The sequence below is a fragment of the Bos grunniens genome, chromosome 21 (genome assembly GCF_055505025.1).
Source record: "Bos grunniens cultivar Pamir isolate PY7600 chromosome 21, Bosgru_T2T1.0, whole genome shotgun sequence".
Taxonomy (NCBI): Eukaryota; Metazoa; Chordata; class Mammalia; order Artiodactyla; family Bovidae; genus Bos; species Bos grunniens.
This window is the reverse complement of record NC_141185.1, coordinates 42,355,936-42,377,842: the sequence shown is the minus strand read 5'-3', so window position 1 is coordinate 42,377,842 and position 21,907 is coordinate 42,355,936. Positions and strand designations below refer to the sequence as shown.

Genomic DNA, 21,907 nt, shown 5'->3' with positions numbered 1-21,907 from the left:
TCTGTTTCCATGCCAACATGTAGTGGTATAAAAGAATAAACATTTGTTATCTTCACTATGTATAAAGCAGTTACCTGATGAGAACCTACCGTAGAGCTCAGGGAACTCTACTGAGCGCTCTGTGGTGACCTAAATGGGAAGGAAATCCAAAAAAGAGGGGATGACCTAGAGGGGTGGGATGAGGGGGTGGGAGGGAGGCTATAGAGGAAGGGGATATATGTATACATGTAGTTGATTCATGTTGCTGTATGGCAGAAACCAACACAACATTGTACAGCCATTATCCTCCAATTAAAAATAAATTTAAAACAAGCAAAACAGAGGGGATATATGTATACATATAGCTGGTTCACTTTGCCGTACAGTAGAAGCTAACACAACGTTGTAAAGCAACTATACTCCAGTAAAAATTAATTTCAAAAAAGAAGGAACCCAGGTCCTGCACACACCCTGTTCATTATCAGCAACTCTGCCCTTGAAACATTGCTATAAAACTCCTCACCAGATCCTCCCCGGGTTGGGACACACAGTTTTGAGGGCATGAACCTGCTGTGTCCCCTTTTGCCTGGCAAAGCAGTAAAGTGATTCTTTTCTACATCAACCCCCTTCTCCTCCCACCGATTTACTATCTTCTACATAGAGTTTGTGTGTCAGGGATCTGGGAGCAGTTCAAACCTGGGGCTCAGGTCCCTGGGCTTAGGGTCAAGATCAAGAAGTGGGCTGGGGCTGCAGTCTTTGGAGGATCCATGTGGCTGTTGGCAGGAGCCTCAGTCTGTGGTGCTGCATGGATGACCTCACAGCTTAAGATGGAAAGTATTAATGGTGACCGGTTTTCCCCTGAGTGAGTGATAAAGAATAGTGCATGCCTTTCAGGACCTGTTCACTAGAGACAGCCCAGGGAAGGTGAAGTGGGATCCACCTTTTGAGGGGATTGTGCAAGAACTTGTGGAATGTTTGAATCCACCACAATGAGCTGTGCAACTAGAGCCCCTCCCTGCTGGCACCCTCTTATCCCCACATAGAGGTAACTGCTATGAGAGTTAGATGTTTACACTCACTGCGTTTGTCAGCGCAGCCATGCCTGTGAGTTTTCCTGTCTTGAAGTATGATGTAACTGATATCGAAGTGTGTGTTTTTTTCTGTAGCTTGCCTTTTCTGCTACATCTTACGTGTGTGAGATTCATCCCTGGGAATCCTGTGTAGCTGTCGTTTCGGACCTTCTCAATGGTGCATGGGGTTTCATACGCCACGTAGGAACAGTCTGTTCTCCATTGGTGGATGTTCAGGTGCTTCCCAGGTTCTTGCTGTTACAGACAAGGCTGTTAGGAATACCCAGTGTGTCTCTACATGACCATGAGCCAGATTTGCCTAGAATATTTAGCGAGGCTGGTAATTGTTGCAGGAGACAGTACATGAGCCTTCCTATTTTCCGAAAGCAGCAAAATTTGTTTTCTGAAGAGTGTCTCCTGTTGAGCAGTCTGGCCAGTTTTGCATGTGTGTGTGTGCGTCCTGCTTGTCCTAGTCCTTGACAACACTTACTATTGTTAGATGTTCTTAATTTTTGTCAGTCTGGTGGGGAAAGTGGTATCTCTAAAGGGTCTTAGTTTACATTTCTCTGCCTGCCAGTGAGGTTAAACATCTTTTCATATATTTATGTGAAATTATATATATATATGTTTCGTGTATTTTTATTGTGTGAATTACTGATTCATGTCATTTACTCATTTTCTAAATTCTTTTAAAAATATTTGCTTGTGTTGGGTCTTAGTTGCAGGACATGTGCTCTTCGTTGTGGCACTCAGGCCACTCTCTAGTTGTGGCATGTGGGCTCTAGAGCACGTGGGCTCAGTCGTTGCCGCTCACAGGCTTAGCTGCCCTGTGGCATATGGGATCTTAGTTCCCTGACCAGGGATCAGACCTGGGTCTGCTGCATTGGAAGGCAGATTCATAACCATTGGACCACCAAGGAAGTCCCCATTTTTGGATTCTTACATGATCCTTCTTTGGGTTTATGTATTATAAATGTCTTCCCCTTTTCTTCTGCTGACATAATGTGGGAGCTAAGACCATGGACTTGGGGGCTAAGTGCCAGGGTTAAACCCCAGCCCCAGCACTTCCTGTGTGACCTCAATCATTTTTATGAGCCTCAGTTTCCCCCCCTGTAAAATGGGGCTGATGATCATGTTCACTACCTTGCAGTGGTGCTGGGAGGATTAAAAGGTCCCCACCTGTGAAGCATGAGTGCCTGTCCTGGTGAGCACAGGCTGGATGGAATAACCCTTGCTGCGCCAGGCCCTGCAGACCGTGTGGACATCCCAGCATCTTACCCAGAGCCCTCCAGAGTGCTGTGTCCTCCTCTGATATGATTGGGGCAGTGCTTGTCTCTGACTTCTGGCATCTGGATGACCCCCCACCCCCACCCACCCAGCATCCTTGAGCTGCCTGAATAGAAAATGAAATCCCAGCATCCCTCCAGGGGACTGCTGTCAGGGGATTGGAAGGCATCAAGTGCCTTGCAGCAAAAATAGAAGCCTCTTTTGCTTAGGAAGGAATAGTAGTGAGGACGGCCAGGTTGACACAGCCTGGGAGGGCTCGTTTCAATCCCCTGCTCCCACCCTACGTCAGCCAGCCAGGGTCTGTACAGACCTGGTGGACTGCTTTTTGCCTTGGCACTGAGTTCTGGTCTTTTATATCTTAGTGTCCAATTGTCCTTTCCTTCCCCAAAGCCAGGCAAGGAGTCCATGACACAGGACTGGTTTAATATCAAGCATCACTAGGGAAACGTGTCAGGATTACAGAGTTGTAAACACCCCTACCATGAAGAGCAGGGGTAGCTTTGCTTCAGTCCTCTGGTTGCGATCTACTGCTTAAGGTCAACTTTATGGAAGATGAGGGTGCTGTCGGGTCAGGACATGTTGATTCAGCCCCAGTGTTAACCAGTTAGCTCGAGACTGTATAAGGAGCTCCCAGGTTTATTTAGTAGAACCCTGAGGGAGAATTTTACATAAAGCAAACATAGAGAAAGAGATACTGAACATCAGAGCCAGTTTGGGTTTGCAGCAGATTTCTGGAGTTTGACACAAATAGAACCACCACACATCTTTGCTGCCAACTCTGCCTTCAGGGTGGTCTCTCAGGCCCCAGGAGGGGAAACAAAGAGCCCCCTTGAGAGAAGAGTCCCTTCTCAGTAAACTCATCACATAGAAAGTCTCCATGTTGGAATCTGGAGCAGGAAGTGAGGAATCTGGGGACAGAATGTTAGCATCTGTGATGCCTGCCACCTCCAGGCTTTGAAAACTAAACTTTCAAGAGTGGAGGGTGTGACTATTTTAATGGTATTGATTTGTGTGTTATCCTTAATTCAGTATTTTAGGAGGGTGTTTAGAAGCCACCTTCTCAAACAAAACAATTGCTTTTCAAACTTGGAGACCATTGAAGTTGGATTTCAAAGCCATTCTCTTCCCCAGACATTTGTACAAATGAGAATCTTAAGGTTTGAACTTTGATTCTAAAGACACAACTTCTTGCCCAGAAGGAGCAAAATAATACCTGTGGATGTTTATATCAATAAATAGAATTATTATTTGAAAACTTTCCCTTGCATCTCGCTAGAGGACAGTTTAAGATTTTTACTTGTGAACATCCCATTGGTGCCCATCCATAGAGCATCTCAACTTTACCATCACTCCCTTCCAGCCCTGAGTCCTCTTCGTACAATGACCTGGGCTGTGTCCCCTGCGTCCATCTGGCTTAGAGGACCTGGAGCCCCTCTCTGAGGTCGTCCCCTATTTCCCCACAGTCACTAGTCTGTGGCCGGTTCTTGGGACCCCAGTTCTTTCCCTGCCCTGTTATGAGACTGCTGTCCTCGACTGACACTGCCCCCAGGAAGCAACAGACCCCAGGCCCCACTTCCCAATTCCATCCTGTGGTTCCAGTCACACCTAAGGGAACACAGGCCATCTTGCTGCTTACCCCGGGGCAGCTTAGCTGAGCTGCAGAGCCAGGTCCCAGAGGCCACCTTGAGCCATGGCTTACCTGCCAGATGCTAACCTTTACCAGCTGACTGTTCGCTTTTTGAGGAAGCCGAGTATAGGCAAGTTCCTTGTCCACGTGGGTTGGCCTGAGACAACAATGCAAGTGTCAACCTCCATTCCAGGCTTTCCCTCATGCAAAGGTCCTGCTAGTCTTACAAACACCTGAGTTTAAGGGCTGCTGCAGTCACCAGGCTGGGACCACAGGAGTCACACCTGAGCTGACTGTGGTGTGCTGCCTCTGATATATCTGATCGTGGCCATGGTGCTCTGCACACACCCTTCCCAATCCCTGCCCAGGGCTTCCACTCAGTGTGGCCAGAGTCCTTCATCAGCAAGTGATTCCTGGAGCCTGGGTTATTACTGCTCATCACATCCCACCTGTTCTTCCCCACAGCGTCCCAGGTCTCCCTGCACCTGGGTGCCCAGGCCCTAGCCCCTTACAAAGCCCAATGTTGCCAGTTTAGCTCAAGGAAATTCATTCAACCATAGCTCACGGGTCAGCTGGAGAAAGAAATTTGATTCTGGGCAGTGGCTTGGTGGTTCTGCTGTGCCGATGTTTCTGGGCAGACTTCCCATTTCTGCTGTGGACAGGTGACTTCCGTCTCCTGGTCCTTGTCCCCAGGTGTGTCTCAGGACAGCTCCCAGGTCTGGGAGTCTGTGAAGCTGTGGAATTTGCGTTAACTTTGTGAGAAAAAGCTTATGAAGGTTGATTCTGACCCTTCTCCCACCAGCACTGCCCTTTCTAGGGTTCCCAGGGCAGCCTCTCCTGCTGTGGTGAGCAGGCCTGTCTAGGGCCATGGCCATTTTCCAGATCCCCTTTCCCAACAGCCTGGGCCGCCACCAGGCCTCCAGGATCTTTCTGGACCCGGACTCTCCCACTGATTACCCTGCTGTATTATCAAAAGCAGCTGATCACCTTCATCAGCAAATCTGTGAACCATTGAGTCTCAGGAATATTTAGAATTTGTTTATTCCCAAGTGTCTGGAAACGTGACATTTCATATGCCCTGTTTGTGTCCAATTTATTATCAGAAGTGTGCACGTGGAATCATGGGGACCCTCTGAGGGCAGTGATGTGGCATCTGTGAGAAAATTAATTACTTCTCAAACCAGATACCAATGGCTGCAGCCCCAGTATTCACGGGAGGATCAAATCTCGTGGTGTTTGAAGTCAGGTGGCTGAAGGGCTTTGGTTGGCAGTGTTGTCTGTGCCTGAATTCTGCTGTGGGCTTAGAGCTGGCGGCAGAGGGCCTGTCTTTCCTTTTGCACTGGTTCTGAGGGCAGGGGGCCCAGCCCCAGAGGATCCGGTCATCAGCATGTGGACAGGAAGTGTCTCCACAGAGTCTCCTGGTCTCCTGGGACTTCCTGTCTCCAATCTCACCAGGGAAGCTGGGCTCAGGATGACCTAAAAACCCACCAGTCTATGCCTGGACTGACCATGTAGACAGTGAGTGGCTGCATGTTTTAATCTTGTGGGGAGTTCCCAGAACTGTGTCCTGAGTTCCCAGCCTGGAGGTTGATGACATGAGAGGATGAGGGGGTTATTTCAGGAATGGCTGTGAGTTACCAAAAGAGCAGATTCTGGTATTTCTGTCCAGTCAAACGTGACCAAAGGGACAGAGCAGGTGACCCGCGCTGGCTGCATCTCGAGGGGATGGGTAGAGACCCAGGACATGTGTTTGGTACAAGGAGGAGTGGCTGGCTCATACATACATGGCTGAGGAGAGCCTGAATGTTCCAAACCTCCGGGTTCATTCTGGCTGCTGTGCCTGGCCAGGTAACGGGTAGACTAAGAGCAAACCAGGGAGGTGACAGTGGATGCCTGAGGCCTTCCTGTATGCCCTCACCCACGACTTTGCTGGACTTGTCTTTGAGATGAGCCGTCTGTTGGGAGACGCAGGTCATGAAAATAACACAGCTCTGCTATTGGCGGCACAAGCCAGGGGCCCCCAGAGGGTGGGGAGAGGGCACTGCCGCAGGGGAAAGAAAATTCATATTTTCTTTAGAGAAGATGAGAAGTGGTGCTGGGTCCAGGCTGTAGGTGACCTTGCTGCTGAGTTACAATGCTGCTGGGAAAATGAGAGAAGACAAACATGAAAGGAATGCTAATGAATAGCGGTGGCCGGGAGCCCGGAGCCCTGACACCCCGCCATCCACAAGGGGTGCTCGCGTGAGGCCTATAAATAGACAGTTAAAACCGGATGCTAAATTGAGCTAAGATGTGGGCCTGCTTCCTTACGTAAGGAGCCGGGTGCTGCTGGCCGTCCTTCCAAAGTGCTTTGATGGTTGGGTGTCTTTGTAGGGAACGTTGGGGAGCAGGTAGGGTGCTCAGACTACAGGTGGATGACACTGCTCTTTTAAGGGACTCACAGGTGGAAGGCAGGGGTGCAGTGGAGGAAGAGCTGGGCTCTGGGGTCCCCCAGGCACTTCTGGGCCTGGAGAGATGGGAGATGCTGGATTTCTGGGTGAGGGGCCCTTCCACGACCGGTGGGGTCAGGGATGGTGGTGGCTGGAGGAGGGAAGGGAGGGAGGGATGGATGCAGGGGACTCCAGCCTGTGCTGGATGCTTCTTGACCCTTCTCTGCCCTCCTTGGTCACAACTGCCAAGAGCTGGGGTGGGGGATGCCCAGGGAGGACCGTGACCTTTCTGAGTGACCTGCTTGAGGTCACAGAGCAAACCTGGAACACACCAAGGAATTGAGGCCCCTCTCTTGACTTCCAGGGAGGATTCTTGCTGCTGGACATAATATATAGTGACTTTTCTTTTTCTGGCTATACCATGCATCACATGGGATCTTAGTTCTCTGGCCAGGGATTAAACACAGGGCCCCTGTGTTGGGAGAGTGTAGTCTTAACCGCTGGACCACCAGGGAAGTCCCTGGACATGACCTTTAGTACGAGCACTAACCACCAAGTCACTTCCTCCTGGAGGGGTTGGATGGTGGGGTTGGCAGAAAGAAGGGCAGGCTGTTGAGGCTGCCGTGGCCCCAGGTGGTGTTCTCCAGGTTTTGTGGAGTTTCACCTCCATCCCTCCTGTAAGGTGGTTCCCACTGCCCCCATTTTACACATGATGGAGCTGAGGCCGACACTGTGAAGGGACTTGAGAGGCAGCAGAAGCACTTGCCCTTGGAAAGAAATAGACGAGGGAGGCAAACATCCTTGCTTCCCAGGTGGTGCTAGTGGTAAAGAACCGCCTGCCAATGCAGAGGATGTAAGGGACGCAGGTTCGATCCCTGGGTCAGGTTGATTCCCTGGAGGAGGGCATGGCAACCCATTCCAGTATTCTTGCCTGAAGAGTTCCATGGATGGAGGAGCATGGCAGGCTACAGTCCACAGGATTGCAAAGAGTCAGACATGACTGAAGTGATTTAGCATGCATGCACGCACAGAGTGGATGCTAGCAGTTTATGGTCATGTGACTTGATCACCGTGTGGCTTGGTCACATTGTGGATCTTGGTCACAGTTGGAGCATCTGCAACCATCTCAGGGCTGGCCCATCATTTTCTTTTACATCTAGACCAAGGCATCTGCACGGGACCAGTTTTGGGTGACCCCCAGGATTCCCAGTTAGCCATTGGCCAGACCTCCTGTTTTCCCCAAAGAAGGACACCATCCCCTGACTGCAGACCTGGAGCCAGGGTGAAGGTAGACTCCCTGACCAGCACAGCTGTTCACGAGATGCTACCAGGATGTGGGGTGCCGGGGAGGAAGCTGCCATTGCCATGAGTTTGGAAGGAACAAAGAAATTCCTTTATTACTTACTCTGTCTTCAGCCAAATGAGGGAGAAAAGGCATTTGGATGTGACATTTCAGACCGGGAAACCTGTCCTCCTGCCCCACCCCAGGCTCCCCACCCCTGGTCATCTCCTGCCCCACATGAACGCCCATCCAACCCATGGCCTGGCGGTCCTGACGCCTTTGACTCTTTGGCTTGCTTCTCCAGCTCGCACTTGTGAAGCGCCCTCTGTTCAAGGAGACCGTGAAACCTAAAGTCCTCTTTCCTGTTCTCTTCCTGAAACTGTGCTGCCTAGGAGGAAGGGTGGGCTGGGAAGCGGGCAGGGGAGAGGAGAGGTGGCCTGCCTTCTCTCTCATTCCTTTAATCTCCTTTCATCCCCCTCCAGCCCCCACTTGCACACCCACCTCTTCTGACAGTGTCCCAGAATACTGCTTCTGCCAACTAGTGGGGTCAAGCTTTGTTGTGGGAAAATACATATTCATGAGGGCTTTGAGGAGCTTCATTGAAATGCTGACAGCCTCTCCAGCCAGAGCGATACATAAGCCATCGCTTTATTTGTCCAACACGATGTTAAGGCAATGATCGTGTGATGAATGGCCAAAGAAACATTTTAATTATTTGTTTCAGGGTGATTTCTGATCATCTCATTAGAATTAGAATCAGTTCACTTTCCCAGGTATTCAAAACCTCTCACTCATTTAAATTTCTATACCTAAAGGAGCGCTCTGTAGGGGCACCCATGTCATTTCTGAAACCAAAGTAATTTCCTCTCTTTTCTTCTGTTTTATTCCAGAAAGATTTCATCACCAGGAGGGTTTTCAGGACCTTACCAAACTGCTTGTTTTTGGTAAGAATTGAGAGGTTACCTTGCATGGTGTGTGTGGGGTTTGGCTTCTGACCTGTGTGAAACCGAGTCGTTTTACTGGAGGGTTGCTGCAGGTGGGGCTGTACAGCTGTCCGGTTCTTCACTTCCTGGGTAGCTGGGTCTGTGTGTGAAGTATGAAAGTGTTAGTCCCTCAGCTGTGTCTGACTCTTTGCGACCCCATGGACTGTAGTCCACCAGGCTCCTCTGTCCTTCACCATCTCCCAGAGTTTGCTCAAATTCATGTCCACTGAGTCCATGATGCCATCCAACCATCTCATCCTCTGTCACCCACTTCTCCTGCCTTCTATCTTTCCCAGCATCAGGGTCTTTTGCAATGAGTTGGCTCTTCAAGTCAGGTGACCGATGTATTGGAGCTTCAGCATCAGTCCTTCCAATGAATATTTAGGACTAATTTCCTTTAGGATTGACTGGTTTGATCTCCTTGCTGTCCAAGGGACTCTCAAGAGTCTTCTCCAGCATCACAGTTCGAAAGCATCAATTCTTCGGTGCTCAGCCTTCTGAGCACTGAAGAACTGAAGAAAATAAAAGACCTAGTGGAATATTATTGTATCTTGAAATATCATTAGAGTATCAATGATATTGACAATTGACAAGAAGCTGAGCTCCCTTAGCGATTGCATTCCCCCACCTGCAGTGTGCAGGACAGTCATTTAAGTGAACACATTTGTCAGTGTTCTTTGCAGAAAAGTATCTTTCTTCTTTGAGAGAAAAGTACAACAAGATGGATATTTTTAACTGATAGTTACACCAGAATGAATCTCTGGGAGGAGATCTGCAGAGAGAAGAGACTTGGGTGTATTTACTTTTCTACTGCAAGGGAACCGTCCTGTCTATAACTTTAGAATACTACTTCTCAGAGCGTGCCTGCTGTCTTTTCACAGATATCTTTGTGAATGTGCTTCCACTCAAATAGAGGTTGGGGGCTGTGTTCTACTTTTTTTTCCCCTGGAGAATTACATTCTGGGCCTCACTATTCCTATACAACTGTTGATACTTACACAATTGACCCTTGAGGTAGGAAAAGGTAAGACACATGTGCACAGGTCCATCAGAAAAGACCATTAATATTAGCAACTTCTTTAAGAGAATTGGCACTAAAGTTTTTAAATTTTTTCTTTATTAATTTGTTTTATTTTTGGCTGCACTGGGTCTTTGTTGTTGAGAGGGCTTTCTCTAGTCAAGGCAAGTGGGGGCTACTTTCCCATTGTGGTGTGAGGGTTTCTCATTGTGGGGGCTTCTCATTGCAGAGCACAGGCTCTAGGCTTTTGGGCTTCTGTAGTTGTGGCTCCCAGGCTCTAGAGCACAGGCTCAAGAGTAGTGGTGCACGAGCTTAGTTGCTCCGAGGCATGTGGGATCTTCCCAGACCAGGGATCAAACCACTGTCCCCTGCACTGGCAGGCAAATTCTTAAACACTGGTCCACCAGGGAAGTCCTAAGCCACATTGAAGCCTGCCTTGTGCTTTACTGCCTGACCGCTGGTCTCTCTGTGGGCTTGTTCACCGCAGACAGTAACCCTTGGTCTGACCCTTCGCAACGTCCACTCCAATTCCTCGTGGATCATAGATGGTCAGGAAGTCTGTGATTGCATGTAGCTCTGGTTTCTAACACTTTTAGAAGCTCATTGTCCTCATCTGTTCAGTGAGGACTCATGACTCGGGGGCGTGGTCCTGAGAAAGAACCACATGACAAATGGGGAGGGCATAGCCCATGAAAGCTCCCCTTGCTGCCACTTCCTTCTCAGAAGAGGCAGAGAGCAGCCGCTATGATTGCTTCCCCGCCTTGGTGTGTGTGTTCTCAAGCGCTTGGAAACGCCTGCTCTGACACCAACTTTTCTTTTTTTTAAGTTGCATGTTAGGAGAGAAAAAATTCATCAACACCTTTTTTTAAAAGATGAAAAATGTTTCAAGAAAATAGCACTCTGAGCTGCTACTCAGAGCCCAACATAATTTATGTGATTCAGTGAAAGGAAGTTAGCCATTTCTCTATGTAATTTTTATTAATGATGTTCAGATGTAGCTAATTATATGCACTTCTAATTAATTACATGAGTGTTTGCACTGGCCTTCTTTAATTGTGCTCAGTGGAGTCCCAGGAGATGGTCCCCAAAATAGTGGCCCATGTTCAGATCTGACTGGGGACACTCTGTGTGTACCATGCCCCCACCCCCGCCCCGCCCCCGCCCCGTGTCCCAGAGAGCCATATTAAAAGCCTTGACTAGTCTTGCAAGAAAGCAACTCATTAAATTCTGCCTAATGCATCATTTTCCAAACTTGCTTATACCACTTGCACTCCCAGATCCACCAGAAAATGCTATTTAAAGTCAGAACAATTCTAACACCCTAGGTTGGGCTCAGACTGCTTGATAACTTATATGTTGTTTGGTTTTTGTTTTAATTTCCTGGTAAGTTTTTTATTTTATATTTTTAAAATTTTGTTTATGTTGGGTCTTAATTGCAGTAAACAGGCTTTCTCTATTTGCAGGCTTCTGTTTTTGTGGTGTACAGGCTCTGAAGCACACGGGCTCTCTAATTGTGTCATGAGGGCTTAGGTGCCCCGTGGTGTGTGGGATCTTAGTTCCTTGACCAGGGATCGAACTCTTGTCCCCTGCACTGGAAGGAGGACTCTTAACCACTAGACCACCAGGGAAGTCCCCAGGGTGTGTATGTTTATGGAGCCAACCCTTCAGTCTCCCCAGACAACACTGCTGGGGTCTTCCCTTGGGGCAGGTTGTCCTGCAAAGAGCTGTGTTTTCATATAGTTGTGGTTGCCACAGACTCATCTGAGACCATCATGTACTGTCCTTCAGTTGTGTACACGTGTGCAGGGAAATGTGGGGATGGCATGCCAGCCCTTCAGGGGGTGCTGTCAATGAAGAGTAGTTCACCTCTCCCCTCCTGCCTGGGCCCCTCTATGGCAGAGACCCTCACTTCCAGGGAAGGCCATGTCATTGACCATGTCCTGGCCTCAGGGCTTAGAGCTGGGACTCAGCTCCTGGGGAGGTCCTCCTGGAGAGGCAAAGGGAGCCCCCGCACTCTGTTTGGTGATCAGCTGCAGGGGGATGTGTCTGGTGCTCTGGTGGCCACGCACCTTTGTGTTAGGGAGGTGAAGAGGGGACCCCGGGGGAGGTGACCAGTCAGTGTAGCTGGTTGTGCAGGAGGAAGTGCCTCTTGACTGCTCATCTTGAAGGGTGAGAGCACATTCCTGGTACAGAGAGGGAGGGAGGTGGGGCAGAACCTGGCCTTACAAGGACGAAAGAGTGGGAAGGTGAGATAGCAGGGCAGACTGCCCTATTTAGATGGACACGGAACCTGGCAGGGTTTCACCAGGGGCCAACACTTGGGATGAGTGTGGAAGACGGGAGCCAGGGTGAATTGGCCCTAGAGACGCCTCTTGTGGCCCTGGAGGGAGATGATGTGGCCGAAAGAAAGGCTGTGGGGTGGAGGAAGGGTCCGAGGGGAGCCTCTTGGGGAGGAGTGTGCGGAGGGTTCTGGGGAAAGAGTGGTCAGTAAGGGCAGGAGGTGGGACCTTGAGGGAAAGCAGGTCACCTTGGAGGTGGGAAAGGATTGTTGGATTCCAGCTTCAGGAAGGATGGGGGAGTTTTTGAAGGGTGGATGGAAGCAGAGAGTCAGGCCACGAGTCGGGGTGGACTCAGTGTGAGCCTGAGGGAACCAGCCAGAAAGTGCAAGGAAACCAGGAGGAAGGAGGGGGCTCGGGACTTCCTGGCTGTGGCTGGGTGGTGGCTGCCTGGAGACCGAGAAGGATTATAAAAGACACAGTGAATGTAGGCTTTTTCTTCTTCATGGAAACTGCCCAAGAAGCCGGCGAGAGGAGAGTGTGAACAGTGGGAACAAGATATTCTTCAGTGAGGATGGAAGATTATGTTCAGTGTGGTCCAAGGATGAAGTGGTGGGTGTAAGGACGCAGCGAGAAGGGTAGAGGGAGAAGGGACTGGTGAGGAGAGAATCCAGGGGGTCTAGCTGTGATCTCGCCTCTCTCTGGGAAGTAGAGCCAAGCCCAAGTCAGCAGAAAGGAATCCCTGAGATGCAAATACATCCAGCACCTGCATTCCTCTTTTGAATGAATGTCTCCAGGCGTGGCCAGGGCACTTTGAGACAGTGCTGTGACTCACCTTGGGTTGCTCGTGGGAGTTGTCCCCAGAGATGACCGCCGGTATTATTTTCAGCCATGAAGACGCAGGCGTATCTGTGCAACTTCCCCAAGTCCTGGCTGAGGAAGAGCGACGCTCTTTGGGAAGTGTGTCTGTTTTTTGTTTGTCGATACCCAGTCTTGCCAGCCCCACTTCGGGTTCTGCAGCCAAGCAGAGGCATCGCGTGGTGGGAGCGCTGAGAAGCTTGCCAGCCTGAGACCTGTCCCTTGCCAAAGAAAATTAACTCTCGCCTGGGAGACCGTGAGATTGCACTTTAGAAAAATCCGTCAGCTATGCAGACTGGTTAGCTTAGGGATAAATCCTGACTTCCTCTCCTTCTCTGAAGCTTCTGTGGGGGTTGGGGGGGTGGTTGTAGATTGGGCTGGAGTTTGCAGCATTCCAGCTGTGCCCATGTTAATTGCAAGGACTCTGTTGGGCTCTGGAAGCCCTCATGGCCTCTGCTCCTCTGTGAGATCCTATGCGGGCACAGAGCAGCCTAGGAGCAGCCCCCTTGCTTGTGATTCCCCTTCTCTCTGCTGCTTCTTCCTCCCCCCTCCCCTCAGCTGGTCCAGAGGCAGCCAGTGCACCCCTCTCCTGGGCATAGCTCTGTTGCCAGGCAGACATAGAAGTAGGCTTAATCAGAGTTTCTTCAGTTCTGTAAGTGGAAGTCTTGATTCCTGCTTTCCAGAGGAAGATGGCTCGTGGACATGAGGTCTTAGACACTCGGGCTGAGCTGGCTCTGCTGGGCACGGCATCATGAGGAGAGCCTGCAGCAGGCCTCCCAGGTGGGTTCCGAGGCACCCACCACCTGCAGCTATGGTTGCCCAACATCACGGTTACTGTTCCTAGGAGGGAGGGGGCCCAGAGAGATCCTGGGGCCCAGCCCTGCTCTGATGGAAAGTTGTTTTGCCCCCTGAAACATTTTTGTTTTCTCATCCTATAAAGGACTTGGGGCAGGGCAGGGGGGAAGCTTAGTGGGTACAGGGTTCATTTGTACAAGATGAAGGGAGCTCGGGGGATGCATGGGGTGCTGGTAGCACAATGGTGTGAATGCACTTGATGGCACTGAACTGTGTACTTGACAGTGGTCTGGATGGTAAGGTTTATGTTGTATTTAACTACAGTTTAAAAAACAAAAGAGAGAAAGAACACAGCATGTAGCTAGTAAACCTTCACTCACTGAACAGGCCCAGCCATGGAGACATCGGTGCATATAGATTCTCCCCACAATTCATGCTCTGAGTTTCCGCCCCCACCTCTCTGGGACTTGATTTCCAGCCTCTCTTGCTCATCTTCCCCAATGTCATTGTCACTGTCTCTGTCCTTCTTCCAGTCTGGCCCAGCTGCTGTCTAGGGTAATTTTACCAGGATGGAGTGTGTGTGTGTGTGTGTGTGTGTGTGTATAGGTGTGTGTGCAACTGTTTTTAAATATACCTGTTTTAAAACATAATAGTTTTAAACATACCTTCTTTTTTAAAAAATTTATTTACTTTTTAATTGAAGGATACTTGCTTTATAGCATTTTGTTGTTTTCTGTCAAATATCAACCTGAATCAGCCATAGGTGTACCTTATGTCCCCTGTCTCTTGAACCTCCCTCCTATCTCCCTCCCCATCCCACCCTTCTAGGTTGATACGGAGCCACTGTTTGAGTTCTGAGTTCACACCTTCTTGATATGTGCGTGGTATCAGTGTTCAGTTATGTGATTGATTTTTGAATATTAAACCAAACTTGCATTCTGGACTAAATGCAACTGAATTGTGACATATAATTTTTATATATAAACTGATTTGACAGTTTTTTATTGTTTCTTTGTAAACTGTTTCAAAGTGACTTGCCTTTCATTTTGTATTCATATAACATCAAGTTCAGGTTTGGGTATCAAGGTCATGGGGGCCATTTAAAGTGAGTTGGAAAGTGTATCTTCTTTTATGTTCCCTGAAAGATTTTGGGTAATACTGGTGTTCTGTTGTTGTTGTTTGATTTTGTTTTTGTGTAACTGTTTGGAAGAATTCAATTGGGAATCCACTGGGATCTGAAGTTATTTGATAAAAGGAAAGAGGATTTTAAATTGCAGATTCAATTTCTTTAGTAAATACTGGACCATTTGGATTTTTGTTTCTTCTAGTGTCAGATTTGCTAAGTTCTGTTTCAGTAACTTGTTCATTTCATAAAAATTGTCGCAATTATTAGTGTTAAGTTGTTCATAATATCCATTATTATATTTTATAAGTGGTATCCACCTTTTCATTCCTGATACTGTAGTTTGTATACTTTCCCTCTCTCTCACCTTTTATCAGTCTTGCTAAGGCTTTATATATGTAATATCCCCACTCAAAAGTCATCATTTGGGCTTGGCTGATTTTTCTCTGTTGCACATTTGTTTTCTATTTTATTTTTTACCCGCCCTACATTCATTTTCTTCCTTTACCTTTATTTGAGGTTTAATTTGTTGATCTTTTCAAAGTGCCTGTGTGCTCAGTTGCTCAGTTGCATCCAACTTTTTGTGGCCCGTGAACTAGAGCCCGCCAGGCTCCCCTGTCCATAGTTGAAGTGGGTTGCCATTTCCTTCTCCAGGGGAATCTTCCTGACCCAGGGATCGAACTCGTGTCTCTTGCATCTCCTTCATTGGCAGGAAGATTCTTTACCACTGTACCACCTGGGAAGCCCTAATAAATGGATACCTAGATTATTTATTTTTCCAGTGTTTTTTGTTTTCTAATAAAGGAATTTAAGGTTATGCATTCCCTCATAGGCCTCCTTTAACAGTAATCTATTTAAAAAAAATTGTGGTAAAACACAAAACATTAAAATTTACCATCTTAAAAAATTTTTAAGTGTACAGTTCAATAAGGTAAACTATATTCACATTGTTGGAAAACTTTATCTCCAGGACTTTTTCCTCCTGCAGATCTGAAACACTGTACCTGTTAAAAAATGACTCCCCCTTTTCCCTCTTACTCACAGTCACTGGCAACCACCATTCTACTTTGTGTTTCTATGAATCTGACTATTTTAGAAACCTCCTATGAGTGGCATCATGCAGTATTTGTCCTTTTGTGATTGACTTATTTAATTTAGCATGATGTCCTCAAGATTCATCCATATTGTAGCTTGGATCAGAATTTCCTTCCTTTTTAAAGGCCGAATAATATTCCACTGTGAGGATATGCCACATTTTTTTTGTCCATTCATCCATCAATGGACAGGTGTTCTTTCCACCTTTTAAATACTGTGAATAGTCCAGCTATGAATATGAGTGTGTAACTATTTTTTGACATGTGGTATTTTCATTATTAACGAGTACAAAATGTTTTTAAGTTCTGTATTTATGTTCTTTTTAGTTAGTTGCTCATTCATGCCCGACTCTCTGTGACCCTGTGGACTGTAGCCCACCAGGCTCCTCTGTCCAGAGGATTCTGCAGGCAAGAATACTGGAGTGGGTAGCCATTCCCTATGTTCTGTCTCTTATGTTCTATTCTAGTTATAGGTTATTTTGAAGTAGTTCATCCCCAAATATCTGCATATTTTCTAGTTATATTTTTATTTATTTCTGGTGTAATTACACTGTAATCAGAAACATATTCTTTGTGATTTCAACATTTTGAAATTTGTTTAGACTCATTTTAGTCTTGTCTACCATGTGATTAATTTTGACATAATTTTCTATGTGCACTTGTATGTATTTCCTCATTGCAGTAAGTTTTATCTGTTAATGAGGACATTTTTGGCAACTATGTGGGTGTTCTTTGGAAGGACTGAGACTAAAGTTGAAACTCCAATACTTTGGCCACCTCATTCGAGGAGCTGACTCACTGGAAAAGACTCTGATGCTGGGAGGGATTAGGGGCAGGAGGAGAAGGGGACGATAGAGGATGAGATGGCTGGATGGCATCACCCACTCGATGGACATGAGTTTGGGTGAACTCCGGGAGTTGGTGATGGACAGGGAAGCCTGGCATGCTGCAATTCATGGGGTCGCAAAGAGTCGGACACGACTGAGCGACTGAACTGAACTGATAGTGTTCAAATCTAATTCTACTCTGATTTTTGTTTGCTTATTTTAAATCATTTACTGAAAGAAGTGTATTAAAAAGTATCCCATAGTGATTTTAGATTTGTCTTTTTGAGTTTGGTTTTTTTCTCACTTTATAAAGTTTGAGAGCATATAACTTAGTATGCATACACTTAAAATTTAAACTTACAATTTATTCCTAGCAGGTTGCCCTTTTTTATTAAGATTTTTTATTTTTTTCCTTTAATAATGCCTCTTTTCTTACTGTGAATATTAATGCAACTATACCAACTTTCTTTTTTAGGTAAATTTTTAAAATTTAGAATAGTTTTGTATTTACGGAGAAGTATAAAAGATAGTAGAGAGAGTTTTCCCTGTTGTTAACATCTTACATTCACATGGTACGTTTGTAGCAAGTAATGAAACAGTATCAATACATAATTATTAGCCACAGTTTATACTTCATTAAGTTTTTCTTAATTTTTACCTACTGTCCTTTTTCTTTTCTATTATTCTATTTAAGATACCAAATTAAATTTAATCTTCATGTCTCTTTAGGTACTTTTAAAAAAAGTTTTTATTTTGTACTGGGGTATAGCTAATTAACAATGTTGTGATGGTTTCAGGTGGACAGTGAAGAGACTTAGCTATACATGTGCATGTATCCATTCTCCCCCAAATTCCCCTCCCATCCAGGCTGCTACATAACATTGAGCAGAGTTCCCTGTGCTCTACAGTATGTCCTTGTTGATTATCTAGTTTTTATTTTATTTTTTTGAACTTTTGTATTGGAGTATAGCCAATTAACAATATTGTGATAGTTTCAGGTGGACAGTGAAGAAACTCAGTCATACATGTACATGTATCCACTCTCCACCAAACTTCCCTCCCATCCAGGCTGCCATATAACACTGAGCAGAGTTCCCTGTGCTATACAGTAGGTCCTTGTTGGTTATCCATTTTAAGTATACCAGTGTGCTTTTAGATTGTGGTAGCTTCTTAGGCTTTCCTTGTTTTTGATGACTTTGACAGTTTTTAGAAGTACTCGTCAGGTATTTTAGACTATCCTTCTGTTCAGATTTGTCTGATACTCTCCTTCTGGTTAGTCAGGGCTTATAAACTTTGGGTCAGGAGACTGCATAGGGAGCAGTGCTGTTCTATTAAATCAGAGTGGAACTGACCACTGTTAATATTAACCTTGATCACCTGGGAGTTATGCCTCGTCTCCAGGAGGGGGCAGTGTCTGCACAAAATATATGGAGAAATTCTGCCCAGGGGTTTTCTGCTTTTCTCTTGTTTCTTGTTTACATTGTGTGAATGCAAGGGTATTATTTTATACTTTGGACTATACAGAACTATTTTATTTATTGTTCAGATTGTTTCAACTTTCGCCCTTGTCTAATATAAAATGTCAGAGTCTTGTTTCCTTTCTCTCCAGGAATTTGGCACCTCAAGTTCTTTTTTCCTAATGAATTTTTTTGGGGGTATAGTTGCTTGACAACATTGTATTAGTTTCTGCTGTACAGCAAAGTGAATCAGCTGTATGGATACATATATCCCCTCTTTTTTGGATTTCCTTCCCATTTAGGTCACCACAGAGCATGGAGTAGGACTTCTCTGGTGGCTCAGATGGCAAAACGTTTGCCTGCAGTGTAGAAGACCAGAGTTTGATCCCTGAGTTGGGAAGATTCCCTGGAGAGGGGAATGGCTACCCACTAAGGTATTCTTGCCTGGAGAATCCCTATGAACAGAAGAGCCTAGCAGGCTACAGCCCATGGGGTTTTAAAGAGTTGGACATGACTGAGCGACTTTCACTTTCTCTTCTGCTTGGCCTTGTTGCCTGGCAACCACCATTTTCTGCTAGTTTTCAACCATTTATGGGTGCACAGCTGACTTGGAGAGAAAAGCCACACAGGATGCTGAGATAATTTCAGTGTTTTTTCATGCTTGTCGGGATCTCAGCCCTCAAGTCCTAGCTGCTTTGGCAGTTCTCTGATGCTTCCATAGAAATTGAAAGAAAAAAAAAAACACATCAAAAGTTACTAGTTGTCACTGGTGGGGGGATTAGACTGGTACAAGCTGGTACACCATCATCAGAAGTAGACTTTCTCAGGCACAGCATTTTTTATTCTCCCCACTGTGTCATGGGTGATGGTATCTTGAAACATGCTTTGTAGCCATACATCAGATATCCCAAGTAATGCACATTTTATTTATCTATTTATATTGTTTCAAGAGGTTTATGTATTTGATGTGGACCACTTTTAAAGTCTTTATTGAATTTGTTACAATATTGCTTCTATTTTTATGTTTTGGGTTTTTTTTTTTTTTTGGCCATGAGGCATGTGGGATCTTAGCTCCCCTACCAGGGATTGAACCTGTACCCTCTGCATTGGAAGATGAACTCTTAAACACTGGACTGCCAGGGAAGTCCCTGTAATGCATATTTTTATGTCATAAATCATTCTTTGCTTTTCCTTCATTCTTATCCTTTGTCACAAGGGCTATAAAAGGATTGTCTTCCACCTCCTCTTCAAGGCAAGGGAAAAAGAAGAAAATAGCCTTTATTATAAGCTTGTGATGAAAGGAACAGATGGGAGAACTGTGTGAAATGGGCTTTTCAGTCTTGGGGATAGAGGGCCAGTGCAATTATTGGTGCAAGATTTTGGGTTTTCCTTAAAGAAATGAAGCCTCTCTGCCTCGTTAAGAGTGGGCTTGCAGAAGAGCACTGCTTCAGGGCTGAGCTTTGTGATTCATGTGAGCAAGTCTGGCTGTGAAAGCACAGCTTTAACTGGATCGAGCAGGATACGTAAGATTTTCCATGCGTGATATAGCTAAACCTCATCTCTGCCACCCCTACACTTGATGTCTTCCAGGTTTCTGTCAACTGCAGTTCTGAAGAGCTGCAGTCTTTGTTATCATCGTCCCTGGTTGAACCAGATCATTGGAAAATCCTCACAGATGGATGCTTATCCACAAATTGATGACTTCTTAGTCTGATCACTCAGTTGGCCACTAATCCATCTCATTTTGCCATATCCAACTCATCAGCATACTTCAGTTTGAGCCACAGGAAAGTTAGGAAAGACTTGTCATGTGTCCTGTTGAAATTCAGGTGTATTCTCTCTCTTTAGGGTCTCCCTTGCCCACCATCGTACATGCCTACTCAGAGAGGAAACATGGTGAGTTTCACAAACTCATTGTCAGCTCATAATGGCCATGTTAAGAAAATTTTTATTGGAATATAGTTGCTTTACAATGTTGTGTTAGGACAACTTCATTTTCAGAGACCAGTCATCTATCTCTTTAGACTCTTCATCCCAAAGGGAGCCCTGTGCTACCCAAGACAAAATTTGCCTTCCTGTTGGTAATACCTACAATTCTGTCCTGTACTCCGTGCTCCATCTCCAGATCTGGAGCCCCGAGGTCAAGGACCCTGGGTTGGCAGCCCGCTCCACCCTGCAGTGGGCACTGCAGAGAGGTTAGACGGCACCCGCAGAGAGATGCCTGACCATAACACAGGCAGTGGGCACTCTGCAGCTGCTGTGACGAGGTGGGACCATGAGGAGGTCTGACCTGCCAGTTCCTGGAGGGAGCATTTTCCATCTTTATCCAAGCCATCCTGCTCAGATCTGACCTTGAAATCCACTTTTCTCTTCCCTGTTCAGGAAGGGGACTGAACTGAGGGGGGCCATCGGGGGCCTCAAGGCAGCTGCAATGAATTGTGTTTAGTCTCTCAGATTTGAAACCTGCAAATCTGTTTTTCCAAGAAGTCCTGGGACTTTTATTCTTGATTCCAAAGATATGATGGCTGGAGGCTGGGCAGGTGGCTGGCTTCCTGTCCAATGTGATGGTCCACATTTGATCTCAGGCCAACAGCATCGGCCCAATTCTGACACCTGTTAGAATCACAGATGTAGAGAATGGACAAGTAGACACAATGAGGGAAGGGGAGGGTGGGATGAAGTGAGAGACTGGGATCGACATATATATACTACCATGTGTAAAATGGATAGCTAGTGGGAAGCTGCTGTATAGCACAGGGAGCTCAGCTGGGTGCTCTGTGATGACATAGAGTGGTGGGATGGGGGGTGGGGAGAGGCCCAAGAGGGAGGAGATATATGTATACATATAGCGATTCCCTGGTGGCTCAGACAGTTAAGAATCCACCTGCATTGCAGAAGACCTGGGTTGGGAAGATCCCCATATTTTTGCCTGGGAAATCCCATGGACAGAGGAGACTTGGGGGCTACAGTCCGTGGGGTCACAAGGTGTTGGACAATTGAGCAACTAACACTTTCATAGCTGATTCACATTGTACAACAGAAATGAACGCAACATTATAAAGCAACTATACTTCAATTAAAAAAAATAAAATCAGGCAATTGCTCAGAAAAATGAGAAAAAATAAACAACTGGTCAAAAAAAAAAAGAGAGAAGAAAAGCACACCCTCAGCCCCACCCAGATATCCTGAATCAGAAGCTCCAAGGGCGTAGTCCAGAGTTCTGAGCTCTAGGCTCTGAAGTGTGGGGGACTGACTAGTGAAGGACCTGCTGGATGCAAAGCCAGTCAGAGATGCAACAAGGGGACAAAAGGGCCAGGGCCTTGGGACTGACTGTGGACAACCGGGCCCTAAGTGGGTCCCTGCCCCGGACCCAAGACAGCTCTGGGATCTCTGTCCTTAGCTGGAGGCCAAGACCAGAGACTGCTGGTGATAGCACCCCAACCCACCCCAAAATTGGAGCCGGCCACACCCTCTGGGGCAGGTGAGGACACAGGAGGCTAGAGAAGTGCCCGGGGATCCTTGCCAGAGGCTGCCTGGTCCCTCATCCCTCTCAGTCTGCACAGGGGCACCCCGCTCCCTACTTCTTCGTCAGCTGCCAGCCACACGTCAGCGACTGCCAGCTGACAGCCTGGGCATCCTTTTGAATTTTTGTCTTGAGAAGTCAAAGGCAGGGCCCTCATTTGTTAAGTACCTGCAGTGTATCCCCTCCTCAGACTTTTCTAGGGTCAGAGGTTTCTAGGAGATGGGGATGTAGGGGCGAAGGGGAGGATGTGTGTGTGTGTGTGTGTGTGCACGCGCGTGT

General features: G+C 46.7%; 1 protein-coding gene across 6 annotated transcripts in view; it reads left to right on the top strand.

Annotated features, from left to right (window-relative positions):
* The window catches only part of APBA2 (amyloid beta precursor protein binding family A member 2), a 138,554-nt gene that overhangs the window by 65,967 nt on the left and 50,680 nt on the right, over positions 1 to 21,907 (top strand). For 4 of the 6 annotated variants that reach the window (XM_086364123.1, XM_086364124.1, XM_086364120.1 and 1 more), the window contains one exon: positions 8,565 to 8,618. The gene's annotated coding sequence lies outside the window, so the exon portion shown is untranslated. Of the gene's footprint in view, positions 1 to 8,564; positions 8,619 to 12,938; positions 13,066 to 13,492; positions 13,590 to 21,907 lie in introns of those variants that run through there. The other 2 variants (XM_086364125.1, XM_086364121.1) reach the window with 1 other exon arrangement.